We start from the raw sequence: 27312 nt of genomic DNA on the forward strand, positions 1-27312 counted from the left end.
ACTTCCAAGTTGTCTCTTAGTTTTAGCTGCTGTCTTAGACTTGTCAGCTGAAATGGAAGTCCTCCCACCCCAACACTTATTTTATAGAGAACTTACCTAGCGGAGGACGCAAACAGGTAGCCTGTGGTTGGATTTGACCTGCAGACACGTTTTCTTTGTCTCATACAATGTTTTAATGTCTTATAAATTTATACAAATTTCAGAGTTTCTGACTTATCTTGAAAAATTGGAAGATCTGTCAACACCAAGCCCATATTCTCTTATAGCAATACAATAAAAGCTGAAGCTTTTAGGTGAGATGTGTGTTTCCTGGTTTTCTGCACAGTCCTCAGTACTCACTTGCTTCACACATTTACTTTTATCACCCTGTAGGCATTTAATTTTCTGGTTCTTACTGAGGTTTTAAATATTCTTTCTCCTAAATCATTAAATGACATACTGGGATATAAGGTCAGGATGACCAGAAATTGACAGATGAGGTTGTGGGCAGGTAAAAACTAAAATCTGTTTCTAAGGCTGACTCATACATAATCATGATGAATAAAATGATAATCGAAATTAAAAGACGAGATGAAGCCCTGGCCAGTTTGGCTCAATAGTTGGAGCATTGGATTGGAGTCATGGGTTCAGTTCCTGGCCAAGGGCATATACCTTGGTTGCAGGTTCAATCTCTGGCCCCCATCAGGGTCATGCAGGAGGCAACCAATCAATGTGTCTCTTTCACATGGATATTTCTCTCTCTCTCCCCCTCTCTCCCATTCTATCTGAAAAAAATCAGTGGAAAAATATCCTCGGGAGAAGATTAAAAAAATAATAAAAGAAAAAAAATAAATAAATGAAAAAAAAGATGAGATTCAGTTCAATTCAAATCACTGGATATTTAGGCATCTACCGTGTGCTTGGTATTATATTAGAAATTACCACATTGGTGATAGAAAAGAAAATTAGCTGGCCAGCTTTATGAAATAACTACAGAAGAGGTCTTTTTACTTGTGATATAGAGCTGTTTTAAGAGAGTAGTTGGATGACAGAAAGGAAATATAGGAATTCATTCATTTGTCAAAAATTTATTGAGCTCTACTGTGTACATTTGATTAGAACTGTACAGGATGTGAAGATGAATCTAGCCAGGGTTTAAGTGTCATGTGGGTTGTATGTAATGTGTGATGGACCTGGGATATCAGAGAATAGTACCTGAAAGAAGTAGCCTTTACCTGCAGCTGCCAAGGGTAGTTAGGAGTATGTACTTGGAGATGAGGCAGTTTTTTTGCAGGGTGAGTGAAAGCATGGTTGTAGAGATGGATGTTTAGGAGATAGTAAAGTGTCCAGTTTGGCTGGAGAACAAGATAACAGGGTTGCTGTTGGAGTTAAGGCTGGAAATGGAGATGAACAACAATAGCAGTAATAATAGTAGTAGCTCACATTTTTTTGCATGCATACTATTTGCCAGATAGTGTGCCAAGCATTTTATAAGTAGTATAGTAAACCCTTGATTTTGTGGACCTCGATTTGACAAACTTCAGATTTAACAGACAATGTTCTATTCGTATGTCATGTGAAAATAAACATCTTGTTAATTTTTAAATGCTTTTAACCAAGATTTGCTTATAATTAACAGGGTTTTTTTTGTTATTAATTCACTGTTGTTATTTTTTAATCCTCACTTGAGAATATTTTTCCATTTATTTTCAGAAGTGGGAGGAGAAACACCGATGTGAGGGAGACACAGCAATTGGTTGCCTCCTGCTCGACCCCGGCCAGGGCCAGAATGAACCACAACCACAACCGAGGTATGTGCCCTTACCTCGGAATCGAACCCATGACTCTTTGGTCTGAGGGCTGGCGCTCTAACTGCTGAGCCAAACCGGCCAGGGCAATTTACTTTTATTTTTAACAAATTTTAGCAAATAGACCATATGTTGGAAAGAACACTGTATAGTAATTTCGCTGACATAAATAAATATCACTGCCCTGGCTGGTTTGGCTCAGCGGTTAGAGTATTAGCCTGCAGATCAGAGAGGCCCGGGTTGGGTTCCCGCTAAGGGCATGTGCCTCAGTTGCGGTTTGTGCTGGCCCCAGTTAGGTTTGTGTGGGTGGCAACCACTGGATGTGTCTCTCTCACATTGATGGTTCTCTCTTTCATCCTCCCACCCTCCCTCCTGCTCTATCTCAAGATGAATGCTAAAATGCTCTCAGGTGAGGATAAAAAAATAAAATAAAATAAAAATTAAAAAATAAATAAATATTACTTATCTACAACTATAGTCTACATGTTTAAATTCAAGAGTCACCACTCATAAACAATGTTGTACATGATCTCACAGACTTGCACTAAGTAATTGGTTTTGTTGTCCTATGGCGTGACTTTCTATACATTTTTTAAAAATTTCTTCTTTTTTTAATCCTTACCTGAGCATATTTTTCCATTTATTTTCAGACAGAGTGGGAGGGAGCGAGGGGGGGAGAGAGAGAGAGAGAGAGAAACATCTTTGTGAGAGAGACACATCGATTGGTTGCCTCCCACACGACTCCGACCAGGACTGGATACCAACCCGCAACCGAGGTACATGCCCTTGGCCAGAATTGAACCCGCGACTGTTCAGTCCATGGGCCAACACTAACCGCTGAGCCAAACTGGCCAGGACTCCTTTATTGATTTTAGAGAGAGAGGAAGTGAGAGGGAGAAAGAGATAGAGACATCGATGAGAGAGAACATCGTTTGGCCGCCTCCTGCATGCTCCCTACTGGGGATCGGGCCCACTACCTAGGCATGTGTCCTGACCAGGAATTGAACTGGCAACCCATCATGGGTTGATGCTCAACCACTGAGCCACACTGGTTGGACTTCTTTCTTTTTTTCTCTTTTTATCCTCACCCGAGGATATTTTTCTGTTTATCTGCAGATAGAGTGGGAGAGAGGGAGAGTGAAAGAGAGAGAAAGACAGACAGACAGACATCGATATGAGAGTGACACATTGACTGGTTGCCCCTTGCACGACCCCAACCAAGGCCGGGTACAAACCACAACCAAGGTACGTGACCTTGACTGGAATCGAACCTGCAACTCATTGGTCTGCAGGTCGATGCTCTAACCACTGAGCAAAACCAGCCAGGGCCCAGCCGGACTTCTTAAACATGCTGAAGGCAAACTGTGCTATGCCATGCCCCAGCCATGTGCATTTGTTTACTAGCGGTGACTGGTGAATGCATGAATTTACTAGACCTATTCAGTATAAATTTAAAATTACAGTAATACATATAGAAAACTTTAATGTGAAATTAAACTTTTCATACATACTTAATTTTAATTATGCAAATATGTCTATGTAAGTGAAAACCGGCAAACTAATTTGTCAATTTTCTAACTTACGAATTCGAAAAACCTTCTTGATTACATAATGGACTTTCAGCTTTTAGTCTGTATGTCCAGGTTTTACTGTATTTCATTTAAACCTCACAACAACCCTGTGAGATAGGCACTATTTTTAATCCTTTTTTTTACAGATAAAGAGACTGAGGCATAGAGCTAACAATTGATGAAGAAAGAACTTGAGTCCAAGCAGTTCAAAGCTTGTACTCATAGCTTCTGCATACTATACAACTGAATCATGAAAGGCTTTGAATTCTTTTCATTTCCAAGCTGGGAAATTTGAACTTGATTGACTAAGTAATGGGAAGTCAACACAAGTTTTTAGCCATTCGATGACATAATTAAAGCTGTACATTAGCAAAGTAAGCCTGGTCTTGAAGTATATGAACAGCATGGAGAGAAAGGAGAGATACGGAACTAGTTTACTCTCTCCTTCCTCACTAGATTGAGTGCTCTTTGATGGCTAGGTCTGTTCCTTCCACCATGTGGCCCCAGTATCTACCTAGTGTGTTGTCTGGCACATTTATTTATTTTTAAAATTTTAGTCTTTTTGTATCTCACCTTATTCTAAAAAGACCAGGGGCTGCCTAGGAGCTTAATAAACATTTGCTGAGTTAATTAATAAGCAAGTAGAGGTATATAAAAATATGTACATAAAGGGAGTACTATGACTTTGTTGGAGGGAGTAATGCAGCCCTAGAATTTGGTGATAAATGTTATTTTATATATAAACCCTGTAGAGCAAAAAACCAGAACCTCATCTTTAACTTGTGAAGAATTTTATATTCTATGTCGATTAGACTATTAAGATCAGTTAATAGTAACTATTTCAGTTAAAAAGCTGAACTCGTAGAAACAGAGTAGAATAGTGGTTACTAGGGGCTGCGAGGTGGGGGAAATTGGGAGATGTTGGTACAAACTTCCACTTAAAAGGTGAATGATTCTGGGGATTTAATGTTCAGCATGGTGATTAGAACTAACAATACTGTATTATCTACTTGAAAGTTGCTAAGAGAATACATCTTAAATGTACTCAACACACACCAAAAAAAAAAGGTAATTATGTGAGGTGATAGACGTGTTAACTAACCTTATTGTTAAATTTGTTATATATTTTTTAGTATATACATGTATCCATCTCATTGTATACCTTAAACTTACATAACTTATGTTCATTATATCTCAATAAAGCTGGGGGAAAAAACGATGTCAGTTAATAATGTTAATGATCACGAAATTCAGAGGGCATTTATATTTCAGATAGGTATTTAGGTTTGTAGTTAGCATTAAGCAGTTGCAGATCCCCACCACGCACATGTCCCCACCACACACATGTCCCCACCACACACATACATGTGCACACACAAAGAGGCAACAAAAGTTCCCATTAACCAGCTCCTTTACTGTATTGAACCATTGAATATAGAACTGATATTACATAGTACCATATATGTGCATTTTCTAGACATTGGGCAGCAGCTGTCTCTCACAAGAAATTATCGTAAATTTGTGAATCAAATTCCTGTTTTGGATTTTAGTGAGGGAAATTATTCATTAGGTTAAGTCCTTTGCCACAATTTTAATGTTATATGGAAGTAAGATGGTCTTTTCTATAATATAATAGACTTAAAAGATTCAAACACTTGGAGAAATTCAAAGACACTGTTGTTAACTACCAAATACCAGTAAAAGTGGGAAGATAGGTAAACCAGCATCTGACTAGACTTAACAGAGACAGCTTACTATACCCTAAATAATGGATTTGCTGAACATTCTTTCTCACTGTGGATCTTAACGGTTTGTGCATGCACATATCATTTTGAAATCTATTGATATAACTAATATTAGTAAAGTTGAATCTAGGAGTGCTTCCTAAAGAAATTGAGCCTTTAACTGAGTTCTTTTAGGTTGTATTTAACTCTTCAGTGTATGAGGAGATGACTCATTCAGAAGCTTTGAGATTAGAATAAGCATGGAAAAAAATTTGATTAGTATAGTCAGTATATGTCGACTGCCTACCAGCATTGGGAGATGTATACCAAAAAGAAGACACAGATTGTAAATATATAACTGGGCATTTCTTTGACAGGATCTTGTGATGAATCATGTTTGCTTTTTAAAAATAACATTCTAAACAGACAAACATAAAAAACAAAGCTTTTGAATCAAAACCTTCTTCTGCCTTGGCCAGAGGCTCAGCTCAGTTGGTTGGAGTGTCATTCATGCACCAAAATGTTGTGGGTTCGATTCCCAGTCCGGGTGCATACAGGAGGCAACCAATCAGTGTTTCTCTGTCACATTGATGTTTTCCTCTCTCTTTGAGAGAGAGAGAGTGAGAGTGAGAGAGAGAGAGAGAGAGAGGTGTGTTATTCTACTTATTCATGCATTTATTGGTTGAGTCTTGTATGTGCCCTGACCGGGGATCAAACCAGCATCTTTGGCATAGTGGGACGATGCTCCAACCAACTGAGCTACCTGGCCAGGGCCTATACACCAGTTCTTTGTCACTTTTAATTAACTATTTTTCTGTCATTCCTATTATAGATTTTTTTTCTTATTTCATTTCTTTTTTGTTATGTTATACTCAAAAAGAATTTTTCTTTCAAACCACAAAGCATTATAGGCTAATTGAAACAAACAGCATCATTTGAGGTACATGAAGCAAAAGCCAGACATCTCTAGTTCCACTCCAAGCTACACAAGTGGAATAGCCTAGTATTTCTTTCATATTTTTCTCTATGCTCTTAGAAACACATAAACCTACTGATTCATCTTCTCTTATTTCCTAAGATTATCATGATGCCATATACATTTTTTTAATCTTTGTTGTTGAAAGTATTACAGATGTCCCCCTTCCTCTCCAATGCCATACACATTATTCTATAACTTATTTTTTTACTTCCTAAGATATCATATATTTTATATCATTAAGCAGATGTCTAATTTCTTTTTCCAGCTGCATAATATTTCATTTATGTAGGTCCTATCAGTGAACATTCAGTTTGCTTCTGATTTTTTTCCACCCTTATAAACAGTAGACATCCTTGTGCATATATCTATAAAAAATGAAGCTTTTTTGCCCTGGCTGGTTTGGCTCAGCGGTTGGAGCGTTGGCCTGCGGTACAGAGAGACCAGGTTCGGTTCCCGCTAAGGGCACGTGCCTCGGTTGCAGTTTGTTCCCGGCCCTGGTTGGTTGTGCGGGTGGCAGCCACTCGATGTGTCCCTTCACATCAATGTTTCTCTCTTCCTCTCTCTCCCTCCTGCTCTATCTGATCAAAAAATGGAAAAATGTCCTTGGGTGAGGATTAAAAAAAAAGAAAAGAAATGAAGCTTTTACTTCTGTAAGATAAATGTTCAAATACTGGTTAAGAGATAAGCTTATTTCAATATTATGAACTCAGGTTATTTCCCATAAAGGTTGTTGCAGTTCTTATTCCCACTGGCTCTGGATAGCAAGTATCGTTTTAATTTTGCCATAAGCCGGGTGAAAGTATTTTATTTAATTTTTATTTCCCTGATGATTAATAAGTTGTAAACCCTATTCTACAAATTACCTTTTCTAGTCATTTACTTATTTTTCTCTTGGGTAATTAATTTCTTACTTTTTAATAAATTTGCAGGTACTTTTGTGTATTTGGGATAGTAACCCCATTTTGTCATGTGGTACAAATATATTATTCCTGTTTGTCATTTGGCTGTTGACTTTGTGGTTTCTTTTAACATATAGACTATTTTAATATTTACATAATCTTGTCTGTTGATCTTTTTCTTAATGATTTTTGGGTCATCACCACCCCACTGAAGTTAATAATGTTTATAAATTTTATTTCTGTTTTTGTTTTATGTTATTACTTTTTTTAAAAAATGTGTCTTTATTGATTTTTTTAGAGAGGGAAGAGAGAGATAGAAACGCCAATGTGAGAGAGAAACATCAATCAGTTGCCTCCTGCACTCCCCCTACTGGGGATTGAGCCTGCAACCTGGGCATGTGTCCTGACCAGGAATCTAACCAGGATCTCTCAGTCCATAGGCCAACGCTCAATCCACTGAGCAACACTGGCTGGGCAATGTGTTATTTCTTTTTAACCTTAATTTTGTTTTTCTCTTTTTTAGCAATTTGGGCAGAGACTTATTCCTTTGTTTTGTTTTTGTTGTTTTTTTAATCCTTACCTGAGGCTATTTTTCCATTTATCTTCAGATAGAGCATGAGGGAGGGAGGGGGAGAGAGAGAGAGAGAAAAAGAAAGAAACATCGATGTGAGAGACATATTGATTGGTTGCCACCCGCACAACCCCCGCTGGGGACAGGGATGAACCGCAACTAAGGCACATGCCCTTGGCTGGAATTGAACCCAGGACTCTTCAGTGCGTGGGTCAACGCTCTAACCACTGAGCGAAAACGGCCAGGGTTTATTTCTTTGTGTTTTAATATTAATGAACCTGTTCATCCTGCCATTGAATTTCTTCTTCTGATCAGAAAATTATCTCTTCTTTTTTTTTTTTTTTTTATCCTCACCCGAGGACATTTTTCCATTTTTTGTTCAGGTAGAGTGGGAGGGAGAGAGAGGAACAGAGAGAGAGAGAGAAACATCGATGTGAAAGGAACACATCGAGTGGCTGCCACCCGCACAACCGACCAGGGCCGGGGACAAACTGCAACCGAGGTATGCGCCCCCAGCGGGAACCGAACCTGGGTCTCTCAGGACCGTAGGCCAACGCTCTAACTGCTGAACCAAACCGGCCAGGGCTCTTCTTTTTTTTTTTAATCCTCACCCGAGGACATTTTTCCATTTTTTGTTCAGATAGAGTGGGGAGGGAGGGAGAGAGAGAGAGAGAGAGAGAGAAACATCGACATGAAAGGGACACATCAAGTGGTTGCCACCCGCACGACCCAACCAGGGCCAGGGACAAACTGCAACCGAGGTACATGCCCTTAGCGGGAACCGAACTCAGGTCTCTCTGGACTGCAGGCCGACGCTCTACCGCTGAGCCAAACTGGCAGGGCAGAAAATTATGTCTTCTTCACTTATTTGGGGATAAGCATAGTATTAGATTTTCTAATTTTTATTTTTATTTTTTTAATTGATTTTAGAGAGAGAGGAAGGGAGAGGGAGAGATAGAAACATCGATGAGAGAGAACATTGATTGGCTGTCCCCCTGCATGCCCCCACACTGGGCTTCAGGCCCACAACCTGAGCATGTACCCCGACCGGGAATCGAACCAGTGAACTCTTGGTGCATGGGTGCCAGCGCTCAACCACTTAGCCACATTGGCTGGGCACATTTTCTAATTATTAAACATTTGAACTTTGAAGAAAATGCCTTTTAGTTTATTTTGAATATGGTACCTGTATTTGAAAATATTAACATATTCACCTTATACAGTTCTGTCTGCAAGTTTGCTAAGTGTATTCATCTGGATCATCAGTAATGATGAAATGGTATTTACAGGACTTGAAAGCTGATCCATGACTTCAGTGTTTGATTTAAAAAGTGACAGTTATGCCCTGGACAGTTTGGCTCAGCGGTTGAGCAACGGCCTGTGGACCAGAGAGTCCTGGGTTTGGTCCCCACTAGGGGCACGTACAACAAAAATAAATAAATAAATAAATAAATAAATAAATAGTGACAGTTATGCCCTGGCTGGTTTTGCTCAGCAGTTAGTGTCAGCTGTTGGACCAAAGGGGTCTCGGGTTCGATTCCCAGTCAAAGACGCATACCTGGGTTGTAGGTTCAATCCCTGGCCCTGGTCAGGGGTTGTGTGGGAGGTAACTGATTGATGTGTCTCTTTCACATCTATGTTTCTCTCTCTCTTCCTCTCTCTCTCTCTCTCTCTCTCCCCCCCCTCCCTCCCTCTCTCCCTTCCACTCTATCTAAAGAATCAATGGAAAAATAGAAAAATATCCTTGGGTGATGATTAACAACAAAATAAATTGACAGTTATAAGAGCATAAAGCAAAACAAACTAACAACACTGTCAGTATGAATATATTAAGACCTCGTGTGCCCTGGCCGGTTTGGCTCAGCAGGTGGAGCGTTGGCCCTTGGACCAAAGAGTTGAGGGTTCGATTCTAGTCAAGGGCACATACCTCGGTTGTGATTCGATCCCCTTGTTGGGGTAGTGCAGGCGGCAACCAATTGATGTGTCTTTCTCACATCGATGTTTCTCTCTCTCTCTCTCTCCCTCCCTCCCTCCCTCCCTCTCTATCTGAAAATCAATGGAAAAATATCCTTAGGTGAGGATTAAAACAACAACAAAAAAGACTTGGCAGTAGAAGAAATATTGGCAGACTCTTAGAAGGATTGTCTAAGGACTTCCCTAACAGAGCCCAGATCTCATGATTTAACTCTTAGGAACTTTAATAGAGGAAGAAAGCCATTGTTCTTTAAAGTTGTCTTCTATCATTGTCATATGGCAAGACAACATTCATTATCATTATTTACATACCTTTCTAATTCTTTTTTTAAATTGATTTTAGATAGAGAGAAAGGGAGAGGGAGTGGGAAACATCAGTGAAAGGGAAACATTCATCGGCTGGCTCCTGCACACACACACCCCATATGTGTCCTGACCAGGAATCGAACCCTGGACCTCTCAGTACATGGGATGGCACTCAACCAACTGAGCCACACCAGCCAGGGCTACTTTTCTAGTTCTTTTAAAATGAAGTATTTCATTTGTAAAAAAGTATCACATAGGAGGTTTCCCTATTACTAAGAAACTTTGGACAAATTGTTGACTCGAGCCTTAATTTTTCCATCTGTTTCATAAGGGTTATTGGACCAGTTTATTGCCAAGGTCTCTCTAGCTCTTACTCTACTCAGATTCTTGTCAAGTTTTTCTTAGGAAATTTTTATTAGTTCCTAGATTGTAGGATTTGGTCAACTTTTCAATGTCATTAGTATATTTGGAGCATGGATTAAAAGACTGATATTTCAAACATGTTATTTTTCTTAATTGTAGCTTTATGATCGAAAGAACATGGTGGTGTTCATAATTAGAACATGATGTATAAAGTAGACTTTCCCTAAATTTTACTTTATCCACCTACTACAGTATCTAACAAGACAGGAAAAATCTCATTGAGCCTCTGATTTATTCTTTTGGTTTATAATGTTCATGATTAAATTATTAGCTGTATCTGTGTTACAATGAGTACTTGTTTTAGGAATCTAAAATTTCATATTTCACTAATTTATCTTTTATTTCTTTTTTTTTTCTTTTTTTTTATCCTCACCCGAGGACATTTTTCCATTTTTTGTTCAGGTAGAGTGGGAGAGAGAGAGAGGAACAGAGAGAGAGAAACATCGATGAGGAACAGAGAGAGAGAAACATCGATGTGAAGGGACACATCGAGTGGTTGCCACCCGCACAACCGACCAGGGCCAGGGACAAACTGCAACCGAGGTACGTGCCCTTAGCGGGAACTGAACCTGGGTCTCTCAGGACCGCAGGCCGACGCTCTAACCGCTGAGCCAAACCAGCCAGGGCTATCTTTTATTTCTTATACGAAAATGTCAAGATTGAAGTTTAAGCATTAATGTTAATATTCCCCAATCTCTTAAAATGTCTGTTATTCCTACCAAGAGCAAACCAGTGTTATCATAATATTGAAATGCCAATGTCCATGACAGTCATTTTGTTGATCCTTTCAGGGAATTAAATTTTTATGATTTGGCTGAAGGTTTACATAAATTTTCCTTTGCAGCCCTGGATTTGGAAACTGGAAGCATGTACCAGTTTTATATTCATGAGAACCTCACAAGAGAGTGTAGGGAGGATGGGATAGGATCTTACTTTAGGTGTGCCATGGTAGATTGTCTTTTGACAGTTTACAGTTAGCTGTTTATTCAGATACTTTTAAAATGCCTTATAAATTATCCTGAAACATTTAAGGCTATGTGGTTAAAAGGCCAACTTAATTTCTTAAGTACTGTAAGTGTAATACTCAGATTTAGGTTTATAAGGCTAATAATGTAGGAATTCTAGGATTTTTATTTTACAAAGCTACTTAAAATATTTGAATAGAGATATTCATTTGTTAAAGTGAAAGCATATAGAATAATAATTAACATTTTTGATAAATAGTCCTTGAGTTTTCTTAAAACTAGAAGGAACCTGAGATTGTGTTTAGCTTGAGTTTAGTGATTCAAGCTCTTGTTTAATAATTTAGGAATCTTAGGCCCAGAGAGATTGTGTCCTGCCCAATCATACAGCAGCTTTACGGGAAGATCATGACTAGAATTCAAGGCACACCCTGCCAAGCTCAGCCTAGCTCTTTTTCTATTCTGTTACCCTGTGTTTTATTATCATAAATAATGTTAGTTTATTCTCAAAATATACTCAATTGATCTTACTAATAATAATTTGACATTTGCCTGTATGAAAACATTTTTAAAAGTAGATATTGAGGTTAGGAAATCTTTGCATAGGCATTTGGCTTTATTTCATTTTGTTATATGAATGGTGCAGAAGCTGCAATGGTGCACAGTTGTGAACCCAGGACCTCTGTGTTTTCCACTTACTTGTGTGCTTCTTTTTTTTTAAACAGTTGTCATTTGTAATAAATTATTTTCAGAGTATAAGAAAATGTTAAAAAGTATAATCAGCATATTTACAGTTTTACAACAGAAAGAGTAGGAAAGTGACAAGAAATACTAAATCTGTAGCTAACTACATAGGTGCCATAGGGCAAATTATGTAACCTCTGTGGGACTCTGCTTCTGCTCCCTACTTAATTAGACTCCTCAGGGATTCTCTTCAGGATAAATGTATTGGAGATATATATATATATATATATATATATATATATATATATATATATATATAATTTTGGGGGGGGTTCAAATTAAGAGACCTTTATTAGCCGCGTGGCAACTGTCCCATGCTACACAGAGGAGAGAGCAGCCTATATATATATAATTTTTTTAAAAATATGTTTTTATTGATTTTTTTTTTAGAGAAAGAGGAAGGGAGGGAGAGCGAGAAACATCCATGTGAGAGAGAAACATCCATCAGCTGCCTCCTGTACACCCCCCACTGGGGATGGAGCCTGCAACCCAGGCATGTGCCCTGACCAGGAATTGACCCAGGACCTCTCAGTCTTTGGGACGACACTTAGTCCACTGAGGCACATTGTATTGGTTTTTTAATATTTGTCAATTTAAGTGTGACATGCACAATACGAAGTGCACAAATCATAAGGATGTTGAATAATAAAATGTGATTACCCTAGTGTAATCACTACTGATGTATTTTGAAAAGCATCCTTGGTATTATGATAAACTTTCCTTGTTAAACAAACAAAAGCCTGCATTTGGGGCTGTAGATAATCTCATGTCTTTTACAACTCTTTCTAGAGTGAAATTAGCTGAAACAGTGGTGGAACAAATTTGGGCATTCATGAACATTTTACTTTGAAGAGGTTTATTGGGCTTATATAGTCTTTTCTTCTGATGTCTCTCTTCCTCTTTGCCCTTTTTTTCCTTTCTGTCTAGGTCCTGGATAGAATGGAGAGGGGTCCTACTGAACCTCTAACTATCTTTTCTGAGAGTGGTCAGAGTTCTTACACAGGTCTGTTGATTCTATGAATACAAATGCAAGTTTGATTTATAAAAGACTTGATTTCTACTTAAACAAAGGATTAAATTAGAAATAGACTTTACTTTTTTAAATGAAGGCATTTTGATCTTAATGTCTGTAGAATATTTTACTTTGGCAAGCTGCATTTGGCCTGTGGATTGGACCCAAAGTGACTGAGTTAAGATTGCCATAATAGAAAAGCAGTTGAGTCATGTCTTTATCAGTTCTGTTGGAAATACATAATATGGAAGAATTCTTTATTGGTTACATGGAAAGTACCAAGAAAAGATGAAAAGGTGAATATCTTAGTTGTCTATGATTCTGGAGGGGATTGAAGGCATGAATAAATCCAAGAAGGAAAATAATGATTTATTTGGTTCTCTTTCTGATGTTCTCAGAATTCATAACATTGAAAAAAAATCAAAGCTACTTTGCAAATTTCTGATTCAGAGAAGGGACTCATCTACATCTCTCATCACTATGAATGAACTTGATCATTCATCAGATATAAAAACTCTAGCTCAGTGATTTCCCAAACTTGTCTTCAGCTTGGCAAATTACTTATGCCTTTGTCTTCCTCCCTTGCCACACTCATAGGATTTTGTTATTTAATTGGCCGGGGGTATAGCCTGAGCTTTGAAAAAAAATTTTTTAATATTTTTTTATTTTATTATTATTTTTTGCATTTATCTTCAGACAGAGCGGGAGGGAGAGAGAGAGAAACATTGATGTGAGAGAGACACATCAACTGACTGCCACTCACACGACCCCAACCAGGGCCAGGGACAAACTGCAACGGAGATACGTGCCCTTAGCAGGAACCGAACCAGGGACTCTGATCTGCAGACCGATGCTATAACCGCTGAGTCAAACCAGCCAGGGCTGAGCTTTGGAATTTTTAAAAGATGCTTAGGTGATTCTAGAATGCAGTTAAGTTTGGGACTCTTGCTGTAACTGGTTAAAGCAGATCTGGCCACTATTCAACTTGTTAACTGTGTGGTTTTTTTTGCATAAATATTTAGATAAATATATTCATAAGGGGATAAATGTATTGATTTAAGAATCCTATGCTTTAAACCTAAGTTTTTACTAGAATGTAAGCTCCATAAAAGCAAGTTCCGTGTCTGTATTTTCTTCACCCTTGTATCTTTAGCATTTAGAACAATACCTGGAATATATTGCATGCTTAAATAATTTGTTGAATGAATGAATGAACCTATCAGTCTCCAGTGAGCTAAGAGTATGCTTTTACCTAATACTCTAGTGGTCCGAGATATAGAGTGGGGTGATGTTGAAGAGCCCAGCCTCTAGAATCTGACTGCTGGGGCTCAAATCATGGCTCTGTCACTTAGTAGCTGTATGGCCTTAAGCAAGTTTCTTCTCTGTGCCTCAGCTTTCCTCATTTATGAAATGAGGGTTATAGGATCTAGTCCATTGGTTTGTTGAGGGGAATAACTGAGTTAAAAATGCAAAGCACTCAGAACCATACCTGACAAACAGTAATGTTCTGTAAGTTTTAGCTACTATGGAATTCAAGAAGCACTAGTTTTTCTGCAGTTTGGGTAATTTATCTGTAGAACGCTGTTTAAGGGCTAAGGTATGATAATGGGATCAGCTGCATTAAATGTAGTTGAAGAAAGCTTGACAAAGGTGGGTTTTTTTTTTTGGTTTTTTGGTCAACTTAATGAGGTATACTTTACATACAATAAACTGCATGGATTTGAAGTGGAACATGGTGTTTTTTATTTTTATTCAAAAATAGTGCTTTTATTTAAAAATTTAAATGCTACACAAGCAATAGATATTTATGCGTAGGAAAAATTTTAGACAGCTACATTGCTATTGGAGTGACTCTTACAGAGTTAGAATTATGTCTAGTTTGGGTTTCTGTATTTTAACCCTGGAGTTAGATAAATAATTTAATCATATAATCAGATTGTGGGATTTGAAAAACCTAGATCTGCATTTTTCTTTCTTATTGAATTCATTGGGGTAACATTGGTTAGTAAAATTATATAGGTTTAAGGTGTACAATTCTATAATACCTCATCTATATATTATATTGTGTGTTTACCATCCCGTCATGTCTCTTTTCATCATCATTTAACCCCCTTTACCTTTTCCTATGTTTCCCTCCCCCCCATTTCCCTCTGGTAATGATCATACTGTTGTATGTCTGTGTGATTTGGTTCTTTGGGGGGCATTTTTTGCTTAATCCCTTCACCTTTTTCACCCAGCACCCCTACGCCCTCCCCTCTGACAGCTATCTATGATTCTTTCTGTTTTGTTTGTTAGTTTATTTTGTTCATTAGAGTCCATGTGTAAGTGAAATCATATATTATTTGTCTTTCTCTGACTGGTTTATTTCACTTAGTATAATGCTCTTCAAGTTCATTCATGTTGTCGCAAAAAGTAAAATATCCTTCATTTCTTAGCTGAGTAATATTTCATTGTATACATGTGCCACAGGTTTTAAATCCACTCATCTATTGATGTGCACTGGGCTGCTTCCAAATCTTGGCTATTACAAATAAAGCTGCATTGCACATGGGGTGCATATATTCTTTCAAGATGAGTTTCAACAATGTATTTATTATTGTATAGTATTTCTTATGAAACAACCGCCACAGTCAAGTACAGAAAATTTCCATTTCCCTAAAAAGTTTCTTATACTCCTTTTCAGTCTGTCTCAGTGCCCCCGTTTTTTAGAATTTTGTATAAATGCATTCATACATTGTATTCTCTTTTGTGCTAGCTTTCACTCAGTGTAATAATTTTTATATTTATCCATGTTGTTGCATGTATCAGTAATTCATTCCTTTTTAATGCCAAGTATTGCTTTGTTGTGTGGATATAACTTGTTTGTTTATCTATTCACCTGTGATAGACATTTGGGTTGTTTCCAGTTTTGATGGTTGTGAATAAAGCTGCTATAAGCATTTTTATTCAAATATGTATAGACGTGTTTTCATTTATTTTGGGTAAGTCCCTAGCAGTGGGTTTGCTGAGTTGTATGGTATCTAACTTTTTAAGAAACTGCCACGTAGTGTTAAAGGAGATAAATATTAAGCAGGATTTCCAAGAAGGGTGCATTTATTTCTTGTAATTTATTGTTGCACAAAAAATTACCACAAATTTAGCATCTTAATAAAACTCACTTATTATGGCACATTTTCCATGGGTTAGGAATCTGAGCACAGCTTAGGTGGGTCATCTGTTTCAGGGTCTCTTATAGGCAACAACAATCAAACTGTCAGTTAGGGCTGGAATCTCATTTCAGTGCTTGACTAAAGCAGGAACTGCTTGCAGGCTCACTTGGTTGTTGGCAGAATTCACTTCTTCAAGGGAATTTGAATTAAGGGCCTTGATTTTTCACTGACTGTTGACTGCAGGTTGCTCTCCCTTCCTTGCCACGTGGCCTCTCCCACATGGCATGCTGAGACGGCAGTAGACAGAGTCTTTTAGGGAGATAGAAGTCTCAATCTTTTATAACCTAATCATAGAAGTGACATCCCATCACCTTTGCCATATTCTTTAGGTTAGAAGCAAATCACTAGGCCAGCCCACATTCAGAGAGAGGATATTACCAAGGGCATGACTACTAGGAGGCTGGAATAATTGGTGGTCATCTTAGCAGTCCATCTACCACATAAGGCATGGCTTAATGCCAAGCTGGGACTAGATAGGACTTTGGGGAGAGGGTTGGGGAGAGCGGTGGAGAGGAGCGTAGCATGTGAAATTTTCTTTATCTTCTCTCTATCAAACTCTGTCTCTTCCCATTTCTACCTTTCACACTAGCCTCTCTCCCCTTCAAGAACAGAGACATAAAGGTCATTCCCACAATGAGATTTTAATCTTGAGTAGTGTTTTTTAAATCCTCACCTGAGGACATGATTAAAGAGAGGAAGAGAGAGAAGCGGGGGTGGGGGGCACAGACAGACAGACAGACAGACAGAGACATTGATTGGTTGCCTTCTGTATGACTAGGTATCAAACCTGAAACCCAGGTATGTGCCTTTACTGGGAATCGAACCGGCAACCTTTCAGTGCCCAGGATGATGCTCAGCCAACTGAGCTACTCCAGTTGGCCCCAACTTATATTTTGCCTTTTTACTCCTGTGTACTTTGACCTATAAAATTTTAAAAATAATGTGATTATATAATCAAATCTGTATTTTGCTTTAGCTCTTCAGTCCATTAACTGATGACTATATTTGAATATATATTCAGTATAAGACTGTAGTATTGTAATTTTGTTTTTTATATTTAACTCTTTAGCCAGAGTTTTTTTAATGTACATTGTTGTTGTGATCTGAATGTTTGTATCCCCTCAAAATTTATATGTTGAGATCCTAATGCCCAATGTTGATGGTATTAGGAGGTGGACCTTTGGGGAAGTGCCTAAGTTATGAGTTTGGAGCCCTCGTGAATGGGATTAGTGCTCCTATAAAAGAGATCACATAGAGCTCCCTAACCCCTCCCACCATGTGAGGACACAGTGAGAATTTTTTTTTTTTTTTTTTTTTTTTATCCTCACCCGAGGACATTTTTCCATTTTTTGTTCAGATAGAGCGGGAGGGAGAGAGAGGAAGAGAGAGAGAGAGAAACATCGATGTGAAGGGACACATTGAGTGGCTGCCACCCGCACGACCAACCAGGGCCGGGGACAAACTGCAACCGAGGTACGTGCCCTTAGTGGGAACCGAACCTGGGTCTCTCTGTACCGCAGGCCGATGCTCCAACCGCTGAGCCAAACCGGCCAGGGCCACAGTGAGAATTTTGTAGTCTGCATCCTGGAAGAGGGTCTTCACCAGAACCTGACCATACTGGCACAATGATCTTTTACTTCTCAGCCTCAAGAACTGTGAGAAATAAATTTCTGTTGCTTTTAAGCCACCCAATTTGTGGTATTTTGTTATAGGAGCTCGAACAGACTGAGACAATTGTGAAGTGAGAATTTCATAAATATTTTTCTAAATACTCAGCCAGTTTGTCTTAAACTACAGTACAAAATCATCCCCAACCCCAAAGAAACATGACATAACATTCATTAATGACCAATCAAAAGATAACTAAATAAAAAGAAGTCACCCACAGCAATCCACAAAATGGAAGACAATATTTGCAAATCGTTTATCTGATAAGGCATTTGTATCTAAAAATATATCAAAAACTTACACTGTAACAGTAAAGACAAATATCCCAATTAAAAAACTAGTAAAGGGTTTAATAGGTATTTATTTCTTCAAAGAAATTATGCTAGTGGCCAATAAACATATAATAATATACTCAACACTGTTAGCCATCAAGGAAAAAGTAAATCAAAACCACAATGAGATACTACTTCATACCCACTAGGATGGCATAATCAGAAAGATAAGTGTTGTTGAGAATGTGGAGGAATTGTAATCCTTGTACACTGCTAGTGGGGATGCAAAAGGTAACACATAGAGATAACATATGACCCAGCAATTTCACTCCTAGGTGTATATATATATGTATGTATATATATACCCAAGAGAATGTTTGTTTTTTAAAATTTTGTTTCTTTATTGATTTTAGAGAGAGAAGAAAGGAACGAGAGAGTTAGAAACATCGATGAGAGAGAACATCGATTGGCCGCCTCCTACATGCCCCCCACTGGGGATTTGGCCCACAACCTGGGCATGTGCCCAGACCAAGAATCGCACAGGTGACCTCTTGGTGCATTGGTCAGTGCTCAACCACTGAGCCACCCCGGCTGGGCTGTTTTTTTGTTTTGTTTTTGTTTTAAGGGACAGAGAGAGAGAAAAGAGAAGAGAGAGAGAAACATTGATTGGCTGTCTCCTGCATGCCCAAATATTGGAGACCAAGCTTCCAACCCGGGTATGTGCCCTGACTGGGAATTGAACTGGTGACCTCTGGGTGCATGGGACAATGCTGAACCAAGTGAGTCACACCTGCCAGGGATCAAGAGAATGAAAACACACATTTGCATAAACACTTGTGCAGAATAAGTAATAATAGTGAAAAGTGGAAACAACCCAAATGTCTATCAACTGATAAATAAATGGATAAATCAATGTGGTATTTCCATACAAAGGGATATTATTTGGTAATTTTAAAAAATGAAATGCTGTTACTTGCTACAACATCTTGAAAAAAGTATGCTAAGTGAAATAAGCCAGTCATAAAAGACTACTTAATTGTATGGTTCCTATTATATATATAAAATAGACTATAATGTTTCTCGACCTAGACTAAAACTCTTTATCCTTTAATGGGGGAGGGGTAACCCATTAAATTAATGACAGAGTTTATTAGCAAAATTGTTCATAGTACTCAGATGAAGATGATGATTTAATAGCTCACCTTTATTTTGTACCTTAAAGATCTTCCTTTTAATAATTAAAAAAACAAAAACAGCCCTTTCCATTTTGGCTCAGCTGTTAGAGTGTTGGCCCATGGACCAAAGGGTCTCGGTTTCAATTCCCTGGTCAAGGGAATGTACCTGGATTGCAGGTTTGATCCCCGGCCCTGGTTGGGGTCCTGCAGAAGGTAATCGATTGATGTTTCTCTCTATACCTCCCTTCCACTCTATATTTTAAAAAATTTTTTTTTCTTTATTAATTTTAGAGAGAGAAGAAGGGAGAGGGAGATAGAAACATCGATGAGAGAGAACATCGATTAGCTGCCTCCTCCATGCCCCCCTGGGGATCGGGCCCACAACCGGGGCATGCCCCTGATCATCGATTAGCTGCCTCCTGCATGCCCCTCTGGGGATCGGGCCCACAACCGGGGCATGCCCCTGATCGGGTATCGGGAATGGAACCGACGACCTCTTGGTGCATGGGTCGATGCTCAACCACTGAGCCATACCAGCTGGGCCCTTCTACTCTATCTTTAAAAAACAAAATAAGCCCTGGCCGGTTTTGCTCAGCGGTTAGGGTGTCGGCCTGTGGACCGGAGAGTCCCTGGTTTGGTTCCCGATAAACGCATGTACCTTGGTTGCAGTTTGTCCCCGGCCGGGTTGGGGTCGTGTTGGTGGCAACCACTCGATGTGTCTCTCTTACATCAATGTTTCTCTTTCTCTCTCCCTCCTGCTCTATCTGAAGATAAGTGCAAAAATGTCCTTGGGTGAGGATAAAAAAAACAAAAAACAAAATAAAAAAATAAATGGAAAAATATCCTTGGGTAAGGATTAACAACAACAACAAAAAATTATTATTATTTTAAAAATAAGTAAAATAAAATAGCATTTGGTGCTAATCATATTTATAACAGTTATTTAAACTTAGCCCTGTGTTTAACTAATTCTTCTCTTTGTAGTTTCAAGGTCTTTGTTTTTGGTTAATTACTATTCAGATAATATTTTAATAGTCCGGCTGGTATGGCTCAATGGTTGAGCATTGACCCATGAACCAAGAGGTTGCCAGTTCGATTCCTGGTCAAGACACATGCCCAGGTTGTGGGCCCAATCCCCAGGAGGCGGCCAATCGATGTTCTCTCTCATTGATGTTTCTATCTTTCTCTCCCTTTCACTTCCTCGCTCCCTCAAATCAATAAAGAAAAAAAAATTTTTTAATGTACTTGATTGGTGTACTTTTATCTGAAAGTGTCTTTAGGTTGATTTCACACTGAATGGGTGGGGAGGGGGCAGAATTATTTTCATTCATAATTCTTTACTATTTTGCCATTGTCTTTTGATCTTACAAAGCAGAAGTCTCAGGCCAACCTGATTTTTGGTCTTCTGTGTATGACTTAATTTCTTCTTCCTGGGTGATTGTGGGGCATTTTCTTTATCCTTGAAATCTAAAAGTTTCACCAGAGAAAAATCTAGTTGTCACTATCTTTTCAGTGATTTTGTATTTGTGAGTTCTTTTGAGCTAGAGATATAGAACAGTGCTTTGACTTGTGAAAGTTTTTATTTCCCATTTTTTAAAATCTTTGATTATTGCCTGTCCATTTGTTTCAGGGATGACAATTAGTTGAAGTTTATTTCTCTCTTCTTATTAATCCTCAGTTTTCATTACTTTGTCCTTTCCCTCTCCATCTGAATAGTATTTTTATTTTTTGTTGGTCATTCTCATTTCTAATTAAGTATTCTATTTTTTATTCTATTTTAATTTTCCTTTGGTATATTTACTTTTCTTACAGTTTTTCTATTTCCTGTCTCTTATTTGCATCTCAACTAATTCTTTTTATTTTCACTTATAGACTGTGCTGTGTCATTTCAGTGTGTTTTATCAGGTTGAGGGTAATGTAGTTGATTTATTTTCTTAATTACAAATGCAGAACTTCTTTTTTATGTTGCAGAATGTGTTTCAGTCTCTCCCCTCAGTTATTCTTCCTTGAATAAGGAGAGGGGTATACACATATACCATTTGCCAAAAAAACAGGGTAGGTGGATTCCCTCACTGACTACCTGATTATGAATTCTCCTTTCAGATGTTAAGCTAAAGGACTAATTGATGCAAATAGTTTCTTAATATTTTCTAGCATCTAGCAATCATTTATCTCCCTTCTACTGGATTGAGCAGGGAGTGGAAATCTGTTCTTTTGGCCTGATAATTTAACTTTGGAAAAGAGATTTTTTTTATTTTTATTTGAAGACTGGACTACAAATAACTGTTTCCCAGAACTTAATACTCCCAGGGCTTTTCTCTCAGCCCTTCCTGTGTCTGCCTTCAGATCCCTAGATGTATGTTTTAGAATTTGAAGTAGATAGGGAAGGCTGTGGGCATGTAAGAGCACTGACCATTCTATGTGGGCCTCACCACCGCCATTGCCAGCTTGGAGAAAGCTTTTTGGATCATGCAGTTGGAAGAGATAGAGCCACATGTTGGAAGGTTAGTTAAAAATCTGTTACTTTCCTGCCTGGGTCTATTACATCTCAAGTCCCCATCCTGCTCTTGGGCAGAAGAGTCATCTTTGAGTCCAACAGTTCTTTAAGCAGCAGTTCTAGTTTCTAGTGCTGTTAATAACTTTGAGTCTCAGTATTTTCTTAAGTATACCAATAAAAAATTAGGGTGGAGATGATGGTAGAGATGAAGCAGGCATTTTAACTCCTAGCTTGGGGTTAACTTTTTTTTTAAATTTTTATTTAATGATTTGAGAGAGAGAGAGAGAGAGAAACATCAGTTTGTTGTTCCACTTATGCATTCATTGGTTGCTTTAAAAAAAATCTTTATGTTTCTTTATTGGAGCAAGATTCCTGACCAGTATACAGTGATGTAGTTACTAAACAGAGACCTGTGCAGAAATTACATATTATCCATCTGGATAGGTTTATTATACTTTGTCTATTGATGGAATAGTTCCATTTATAAAGTCTTATACATCAAAAAGCTTTGAAGTTGACCAGGCTGTCCATTAATTCATTTCTGAAAAAGTTAAGTGGCATTTAATTTTACTTACTATATTTTACAGCATTAAAATGCTTGGGCAAGCAGGCTGGTGTGGCTCAGTGGTTGAGCATTGACCCATGCACCAGGAGGTCGCCGATTCTTTTCCTGGTCAGGGCACATGCCCAGGTTGTGGGCTCAATCCCCAGTGGGGGGAATGCAGGAGACAGCCAGTAGATGTCCTCATCAATTTTTCTATCTCTTTCTCCTCCCTTCCTCTCTCTCTAAAATCAATAAAGGGGGAAAAAAAAGCTTAGGCATTAGGTAGCTTCTCAAAATGTTCTAAGCATGACCCTGGTGGGCTTTGCTCAGCGGTTAGAGCATTGGCCTGCGGTCTAGAGAGACCCGGGTTTGGTTCCCGCTAAGAACATATATCTCGGTTGCAGTTTGTCCCCAGCCCTGGTTGGTCATGTGGGTGGCAGACACTCGATGTGTCCCTTTCACATCAACTTTTCACTCTCTCTCTCTCTTCCTCTCTCCCCTTCCCACTCTGTCTGAATAAAAAATGGAAAAATGTCCTCGGGTGAGGATAAAAAATGTTCTAAGCATGATGGCATTTAGCAGAGTTCATTATCTCATCCTGATTCACAGATAGGTCTTATTTAAGAACGATTTAGCTAAGTAGCTGGTACTTAGAGACAAAAGTTCTCCTAACCTGAGTTTCTTAACCACCAATACAGACTTCTTACTCTGAGAGCCTGTCTTCCTGACCACATATTATAATGCCAATAAAGACATAATGCCAATAATAACCAGCAATAGCTCTGTGTGTAACTCAGCATTATAGCACCAGATCTGTCTGGTGGTGGTGGCAGGTATTATTATTATGTCCAGGTAAATACAGACCCATTTTAAAAAATGCCAATTTGATATACAAAGCTAAGGGTACAACATACTCAGAACTGAGTTTTGAACCATCTGGTATTGCAGATGATTTGAAAATTTTCATAAACTAATAACAAATTATACTTGTGATGTTTCTCAGCTATGGAGACATTAATACATTGAAGCAAATCCCTTTATTCAGTCCACATAGCCCTGAGGTCATCCTGCAAATTGTGCATCCAACAAATAGGGTTGGGTTGACAAAGTTTGACAATATGTTATACAAGTCAAACTTGAAATCTGTTCTGAGAGAAAGTTTTATTGTAACAAAGCAACTTGTACACTTTAAAAATATATATTTTTTTATTAATTTATTTTTGTTACAGATGTTTCTCCTTTTTCCCCATTGACACCTTCCTCCCAATCCTGCCCTCCGACTTGTACACTTTTTTTTTTATCCTCACCTGAGGACATTTTTGCATTTATCTTCAGATAGAGCAGGAGGAAGAGAAGGAGGAAGAGAGAGAGAAATATCAACATGAGAGAGACACATCGACTGGCTGCCACCCACAAGACCCCAACTGGGGCCGGGGACAAACTGCAACTGAGGTACGTGCCCTTAGCAGGAACCGAACCCAGGACTCTGGTCCACGGGCCGATGCTCTAATCACTGAGCAAAACCAGCCAGGGCTCGACTTGTACACTTTTTTATTATTTTTTTTTTATCCTCACCCGAGGATATTTTTCCATTTTTGTACAGATAGAGTGGGAGGGAGAGAGAGAAAGGGAGAGAGAGAGAGAAACATCGACGTGAAGGGACACATCGAGTGGCTGCCACCCGCACGACCAACCAGGGCCGGGGACAAACTTGCAACCGAAGTACGCGCCCTTAGCGGGAACCGAACCCGGGTCTCTCCGGACCGCAGGCCGATGCTCTAACCGCTGAGCCAAACTGGCCAGGGCTCGACTTGTACACTTTTAATGTTTAAAACTAAGCATCATTGCCCTGGTCGGTTTGGTGTAGCGGTTAGAGTGTGGACCCATAGACCAAAGAGTTACAAGTTTGATTCTGGCCAAGGGCATGTACCTCGGTTACAGTTGGTCCCTGGCCCTGGTGCGGGAGGCAGCCAATCAGTGTGTTTCTCTCACATCAATGTTTCTCTCTCTCTCTCTCAAAAAAAAAAGCTAAGCATCGTCTTTTCTTTCCAGTGAAGCAAAAAGAAAATTTAAAAATAAACAATAGATGTCAATTCCGAATAAGATCCTATAGGTTCTGCTGATTCTCCCATCGAGTGGCAGGGCTCAAGTCATCATTAGGGCTCAAGTGTCATCTTAAACTGCAAGAATGTCCGTTAAACATCACACTTAAACATGCCAAAGGAGAAGCCATGTTGTCAAAATGCCCACTTAACCCATCTAAACATCTCAAACCCACCCTTTCACTATGGTGTTACCTCAAAAAGATTAATAATTGGACTGCCATTTGACCCAGTGATTCCACTTCTAGGAATATACCCTAAGAAACCTGAAACACCAATCAGAAAGAATATATGTACCCCTATGTTCATAGCAGCACTATTTACAATAGCTAAGATTGGGAAACAATCCAAGTGTCCATCAGTAGATGAGTGGATAAAAAGGATGTGGTCTATGTACACAATGGAATACTATGCAGCTGTAAGAAAGAAAGAAAGAAAGATCTCTTATCCTTTGAGATGGCATGGAAGGACCTGGAGAATATTATGCTAAGCGAAACAAGCCAAGCAGAGAAAGACAAATATCACATGATCTCACTTATTTGTGGAATATAATGAACTAAACAAACTGATGAACTAAATTGACCCAGAGACATAGAGGTGGAGTACAGACTAACAAGCCTCAGAGGAGGGGGATTTGTGGGGGAAGAGATAAACCACAGAACTTATATGCATGTATGCATGACCAGTGGACATAGACAACAAAGCTGGGGATGGGGCAGGCGGGGATCAGGAAGAGGGTGTCAATGGGGGAAAAAGGAGAAACATCTGTAACAAAAACAAATTAATAAAAATAAAAAAAGAAAAAAAACACACCCTTTGCTGACCTTCTATAACCCACCCCCCTTTTTAAGTTTCTTTTTTCTTTTTTTAAACAAGAGAAAGTAGACAGATACATGTTGGTAAATGCTAACTGTCCATATTCACATAGAGACACAGTATAATCTCTAAGCCCAATATACAGAGAAAGGAGGAAAAAAAGCTAGAATTCTACGCACTACTATACAGGGGCCTAGCACCCTCCAGCTTCCAGCAGAGCTAGGGGAGCAGAAGGTTTTTTCTTTCCCACAGAGCATGGTGGTGGTGATTTCATAAAGTTTCTTGAGACAGGAAGGGATAAAAATGATTTTGGAACAGAAAGGGGCAGAGATTCTTTTCCCACTATATTCTGCTCAAGGTATATCCCCACCCAAATAAGGTGAGAACCATGATGTAAAGGAGAGAAAAGAGATTTCAAAAACGGCGACTGAGCACAAGAAGGATAAAAAAGAAAGAGAGACTGCAACTTGCTCCCAGAGACTAGAGAACATTTTAAAAGGTTGGAATCCATCAAGTGTTCCATTAGTCATCTTTTCCTTCATCTTCCTCCCCCTCATCATCATCTTCATCACTTTCATCCTTATCCCCTTAATCAGTACCTTCCAACCCTTTCTCCTATTCATCATCATCTTCTTTCCCTTTTTTCATCATCCATATGAGGAACCAAGTAGTACTGTAACGGATTTGACCAAATGTCATCTCTAATGACTTCTAACTCATCTGCACCTGCATCAGAATGGTCAGTAAACCAGGTAAAGAAGCTCTCTGCTTCCTCATGCTCTCTCTTCCTGCTGGCTTTATTCTGTGTTTGACTTGAACGTTTTGTCAAATCCTTTCCAGATTTCCGTCAACTTTGAAGATTGATCACCACTTTCATTTAGATGAAATTATTTGGAGAAAACTTTATTTTCGAAGCAAGGATTTTCATCAAAATAAAAATCTATTCTGTAACCTGATTTACTATCTTCAAAATCTGTCACTTCACCTCTTGTCAAATAATGCAGCAACTCTTCATCTTCTTCCCCAAGCAGTGCAGACACTTGTGGATGGTTGACAACTGTTGTTACCCCAAAATCTGGGATTTTGGTGATCAATTCTGACCTCTTCTGAAAAAATGGTTGGTGGAGTTTGTTATATCTGTTTTCAAAATCTCCTCACTGGTTTGTTCATTAACTCTGTCTATTTTATTTTGTACTTCATCAATGTGTTCAGTTGCTTCTTGCTGTCCTTTTTCTGAGATCTCATCTGCCCAGCCCATCGGGGTTAGAGTTGAGCTCCTTTTTACTTGCTGCTCCCAGGTGGGGAGAGAGCAGGAAAGGCGATGGGCAGCAGCTTCCCTTCATGCCACTTGCAGGCTCTGGTCCTAGAGTCCGCTTGCCCTCCCTTCCTCTGGCTTTTGCGCACTGCCCTCTCAGCCTGATGACCAGGGAGGGGCTGGGCAGCATGCTGGCCCACCTGAGCTCCTGCTTACCCATTGGTTGCTTCTTGTATGTGCCCTAAACAGGGCTGACTTGTAAAAGAAGGAAGATGAGAGAATAGTGTGAAGAACAGCCACTAATAGAAGGAGGAAGCATTAAAGATCTTGCACCAAATGATTTACAGTTTCTCAGGGAAATATCATAACAATGAAGTTACATGGCCCATGTTTTAAAGTCATAGTGTCCCTAGATCTGGAAAGTATGTTAGCCCCTCATTTTCTAAATGACAACTAGGAAGGTATAAGAGATTCCAAGGTCACAGACATAGGAAAAAACAAGATAGAACTCGAGGTAGTATATATAGTTCACTTTTATTTATTTTTTATTTTTTTTATTTTTTTATCCTCACCCGAGGACATTTTTCCATTTTTTGTTCAGATGGTGTGGGAGGGAGAGAGAGAGAGAAACATTGATGTGAAAGGGACACATCGAGTGGTTGCCACCCACACGACCCAACCAGGGCCAGGGACAAACTGCAACTAAGGTACGTGCCCTTAGCAGGAACCAAACCCGGGTCTCTGGACCGCAGGCCGATGCTCCAACCGCTGAGCCAAACTGGCCAGGGCTATAGTTCACTTTTAGATTCTGTATGTTTTATT

General features: G+C 39.0%; 1 protein-coding gene and 1 pseudogene across 5 annotated transcripts in view; one reads left to right on the forward strand and one right to left on the reverse strand.

The window, feature by feature from the left end:
- NCOA6 (nuclear receptor coactivator 6) overlaps positions 1–27312 on the forward strand; it is a 113002-nt gene that overhangs the window by 4885 nt on the left and 80805 nt on the right. Inside the window, exons 1-3 of one of the 5 annotated variants that reach the window (XM_036245829.1) lie at positions 198–293; positions 12868–12943; positions 26267–26352. The exons of 1 other annotated variant lie outside the window; for it this stretch is intronic. The gene's annotated coding sequence lies outside the window, so the exon portion shown is untranslated. Of the gene's footprint in view, positions 1–197; positions 294–12861; positions 12944–21247; positions 21332–26266; positions 26353–27312 lie in introns of those variants that run through there. 3 more of the 5 variants (XM_036245824.1, XM_036245826.1, XM_036245825.1) reach the window with 3 other exon arrangements.
- LOC118618452 lies at positions 25758–26680 on the reverse strand (annotated as a pseudogene).

Source organism: Molossus molossus, unplaced genomic scaffold (genome assembly GCF_014108415.1).
Source record: "Molossus molossus isolate mMolMol1 unplaced genomic scaffold, mMolMol1.p scaffold_m16_p_6, whole genome shotgun sequence".
NCBI classification, from domain to species: domain Eukaryota; kingdom Metazoa; phylum Chordata; class Mammalia; order Chiroptera; family Molossidae; genus Molossus; species Molossus molossus.